Raw genomic sequence first — 4,675 nt, 5'->3', positions numbered from 1 at the left:
TAGCAGTGTGCAGCACTGATCCTATTAGGCCATCTATAATAAGCTCCACCAGATTTAAAATTAAAAATAATTTTTAGCTGCATCTAGCCCGGAAAATAATTTTGGGGCTCCGAGATGCGCAAGACACATAAGTGCCTTCTTGCTGCACTACCTGCAGCATGACCCTCATATTGTCAGAATTCGAAGTAATCATGACTACTGGGTTGCCACACTCTTAGATCCCCCAAACTTTTCGATCAACCTTTTCATTTTAATAAAGACCAAAAAAATGGTCATTTTTGAAATTATAAGCATTAGCAGGTTGTTAGAAACTGAAATCAAACAGTTTTCAACTCAAAACTTTATTCTAGGTGATGTTACATTTTCACATAGGACCCCTTGTTCGAAAGGAGCTTCTGAACTCTCTCGTCCATTGAATTTGTCAGGTTTTGGATGGTTTCTGCTTCAATTGTTTTGCATGAGGACAGAATACCCTCCCAGAGCTGTTGCTTAGATGTGAACTGCCTCCCGCCATCATAGACACTCCTTTTAATGATGCTCCAAAGGTTCTGAATGGGGTAGAGGTCAGGGGAGCATGGGGGTCACACCATAAGTTTGTCCCCTTTTATGTCCATATCAGCCAGAGATGCAGATGTTTTATGTGCAGCATGAAATGGTGCATTATCATGCAGAAAAATGATCTTGCTGTGAAATACACGGTTCTTCTTCTTGAACCATGGCAGGAAGTGCTGTTTGAGAAAATCCACATACATTATGGAGTTCATCTTTAGCGCCTTCAGGGATCCTAAAGGGGCCGACAATCTCTCTCCCCATGATTCCAGCCCAAAACATTACTCCACCTCCTCCTTGTTGGCGCTGTAGCCGTGTTTGCGTGGGGTGTCCATCAACCAGCCATCCTCCACTCCATCCATCTGGACCATCGAGCGCTGCACGGCACTCATCCGTGAACAAAACAGTTTTGAAATCAGTCTTCATGTAATGTTTGGCCCACTGGAGCCGTTTCTGCTGGTGTGAAGTGGATAGAGGAGGTCGACAGGATGGCGTATGCACAGCTGCAAACCTCTGAAGGACCCTGCATCTTGTTGTTCGGGGGACGTTGGAGGCACAAGCAGCTTCAATAACTTGTCTGCTGCTATGACAAGGCTTTTTTGCCGCTGCTCTTTCAACCTGACGTAATTGCCTGTAGGAAAGAGTCCTCAATTTGCCCTTATCAGCACGCACACGTGTGTACTGTGAATCAGCTACATACTTCTTGATTGCCAAGACACTTCATCCTGATCATCGCACAATGTTGATTATAGTCATGCCTTGACCTAAACACTCCACAATTTGTTGCTTCTCAGCAGCCGACACATCCTTTTTCTTTCCCATTTTGGCAGAAAATGTAGGCTGCTTAATAATGTGAGAGAGCCTTCTTAAGTAGTCTTGCCTTTCATTGGACACACCTGCCAAACTAATTAGCACAGGTGTCTGCAATTGCTTACAGTGATATAAAGAGCCCTGACACACATCACCATCAATGAGTTTAACTGACAAACAAACAAATTCTTCCCTTATCACACCTAAACACTTTTTGCATAATAATTTGGAACGCGGTGTACATGTGCTTTTCCACAAAACACCAGTGGTTCACGTAGTGAATCTTACAGTTCTAACTTGCCAACCGTGGTCTGTATGGAATTGTTCAATAAAGGGCCCAAAATTAAGATAACATAGATGGGAGAGGTCTCTATGAATAGGAATTCCTAAGTATTTGATACCCTGTGAGGGCCAGGCAAAGGGAAAGTTGGACTGGATGGAATCCTATATGGATTTGGGGAGGGAGACATCGAGGGCCTCAGACTTCGCTGCATTGATTTTAAAATTTGACCATGTAACAAAGTGATCTATTTCAGCCATAACAGCATGGATGGATATATGTGATTGAGTGATATGTACTAGGACATCATCAGCAAATAGAGAGCACTTGTACTCGGTGCCTCCCACCTCAATCCACCTAATATTGGGGTTATGGCGAATTGATGAGAGCAGGTGCTCCGTCACTAGGATGTATAAGAGAAGGGACAGAGGACATCCCTGCCTTGTCCCATTGGTGATTGTGAAAGGTGATGAAAATGTTCTGATGCACCCCCTGGGCCTTGGGACACCCGGAGCCGGACCCTTTTTGGTGGATGCTGGTGGTTGTAGTCTTCGTGGCGGCGACCCGGTTCCGTGGCTCAGGGTGGTCAAACCAGTGGCGGAACTATTTATGTGGTTTTGATGTTTAAATGTCCGACTACGCCACCCGTGGATTGCGGTCAGAGTGAACCGCCGCTGCAGGGCAGACCGCTGAGGCTGGTGTTGTGGGTGCAGCAGAGCGTAGCATAACTCCCCACAGGAGGAGTATAGCCTCAGGGCAGTGTATGCGGAGGATGGGGGTGATGGTGCAGGGCAGCAGCAGTAACGACACGGAGTCAGTGATGCAGTCCAGGGCCTTTACTCACAGTTCTTATTATCCAGACCACGTCTGCAGGTAACGGCTGCCCACGTCGTACTGTGCTCACCAGGTGAGGGGCTCAGACAACTCCCAGATAACTTTGGAGAGCTTCACAGGACTCCCTTTGTGTGTCCTTTGTCTGGCCTTTCTTACCAACCCTTCTGTCCGGCTGCCTCGGGCCTCCTCTTGGTAAACTTGGCGCCAGTTTACCTGACCCTATGTGGTGCCTACCTAGCGGGTGTAGCGAGGGGCTGCGCCACATAAAATGTCACAGCCTCCGGTTTCTAGCTGAGGGTCGTTTCCTGCCTCCACTAGTTTCGGGGACCGGTCTCCCCCTTTGGCCTGACCCCTCCACGCAGGTGGATTCGGGCGTGCGGTGGCGACTCGCCCGTCCGCACCCCTGGGATCCCTTCATTCCTCGTTCCTGGAGCCTTCTCCGCTCCTCTTCCTTCCTTCTCCCTCTTCCAGGCCTGGGCCTCTGTTACTAGGCCCGCCTCCGGAGCAGAGCTCATGCAGAGCCCCTGCTCCCTGCCACTTCTGCTCAGACTTCTCTGCACTGAACTAAGATGGTGCCCACCTTTTATACTCCCTTCTCAATGCACCCAGGAACTGCTTCCTACCTGCTCCTGCACTACAGGGTTCCCCTTCCTCAGTGTTCCCTCCCCCCACTCCAGCCAGGGACAGGGACTGTCGTGCCCATCTCAGAGGCATATTGGTCGCCCTGCCCCACGGCAATGTGGTGTAATGCATGCAGGTGTCGGGTCCTGATCCACACTCCATCCTTATCTGAGAGTGAGATATCACACCTCTGGGTGAGGTGCAATACCTCTGTAGCAACCGAGCCCTCAGGGTGCTACAGTTCCATTTATCTTCAGCCTAGGTGACGTATTGTGATACAGGGCCGTGATTTTGGCTATAAAAGGGTCCCCTAGACCCCTACCCCAAGCTTTTTAAGAGAATCATATATGGCATGCCAGGAGACTCTATGGAATGCTTTCTCAGCATCCAAAGAGAGTATCTAATTACAAATTTTTAACTGCATATAGCCCAGGAAATACTTTGTGCCTAGTAGCAGTGTCTGCTAGTCAGCGGATTATCCCGGCTGTTAAGCAAGCTACACCACCTGTAGTTTGGACACTTAATTTTTTCAAAGGAAATGCTTCGGGACCCCGGGATACTCAGTGAAGAGCATCAGGAGGCACCCCAAGGCATAGGGGCTGGGACTGGCAGTAGGATGCCTTGCGGTGGACAGCCGAGCTCGATCCTTATAAAAGCTTTTTAACTGCAGCAGCTTTAGTGGACGCTACTGGAGCTGGAATTACGCGGCTGCTGGCATGAGACTTGCCCTCCAATAGATCCTTGTAAATGGATTTAAAGTGTATTCATTCAAATTACAGAGACAATTTAAATTAAAAAGCTTAGAGCTGCCTCCACCACAGGGGGGCTCGCTCGACCCACCAGCGGACAGGCACCAGTATTGGGAGAGGGGGGCTGGCTGTCAGGGTTCACCGCGGCTCTAGCGCAAACCCGGCGACACGGAGGTGGCACGGGCAGGAGCGGACTGAACGTGTCGGCTTCTCACTTTTTGGATTTTAGAAGGGCATGACATGCCTATATCTGTGTCTCCCCCTCCTTTTACTCCTCCACCTCTTTTCTTTTCGCATGACTATATGTACTTGTCACTTTTCCATGTGTTAGTTGTGTCTTCTGAGCAGTTTGTCAGCTTTTGGACACCTTTTCTATGTGTCTATCTGTTTTCTATGTGTTTCTATGTGTTTTTGTTTGCCTGCCATTGGTTTTAACGGTGTTCGAAGGTGTTCGACGAACAGTTCGGCGAACACACGGGTGTTCGACGAACCGAACTCGAACACTACGGGGGTGGCTCAACACTACTCTTGATGCAATTCCTCCAGCGCTATAGCATACTGGATCAGGCTTTTCCCGTCTCTCTGGGTCCGGGCGAAAAACTGTACTCGTAGTTGCCCTGCTGCCGCCACGTGATCAAATGCTTTCCCTAGTATCCGGATGATGTCGTCGACCGTTTTTCGCCTATCCTCGGATTTTAACATGACAACTTTACGGGCATCCCCCTCCAGAGCATTCAGCGTGACTTCCGGTTGCAGCTGAAAGCTGACACCGTGCAAGGCAATAGCATTCTTCACCCTGCCTACCCAATCACTGAACAGCAAGTTATACCCA

This window comes from Phyllobates terribilis, unplaced genomic scaffold, assembly GCF_046119375.1.
Source record: "Phyllobates terribilis strain yellow unplaced genomic scaffold, ASM4611937v1 Scaffold_71__1_contigs__length_7168151, whole genome shotgun sequence".
Taxonomy (NCBI): domain Eukaryota; kingdom Metazoa; phylum Chordata; class Amphibia; order Anura; family Dendrobatidae; genus Phyllobates; species Phyllobates terribilis.
This window is presented reverse-complemented; position numbering follows the sequence as displayed.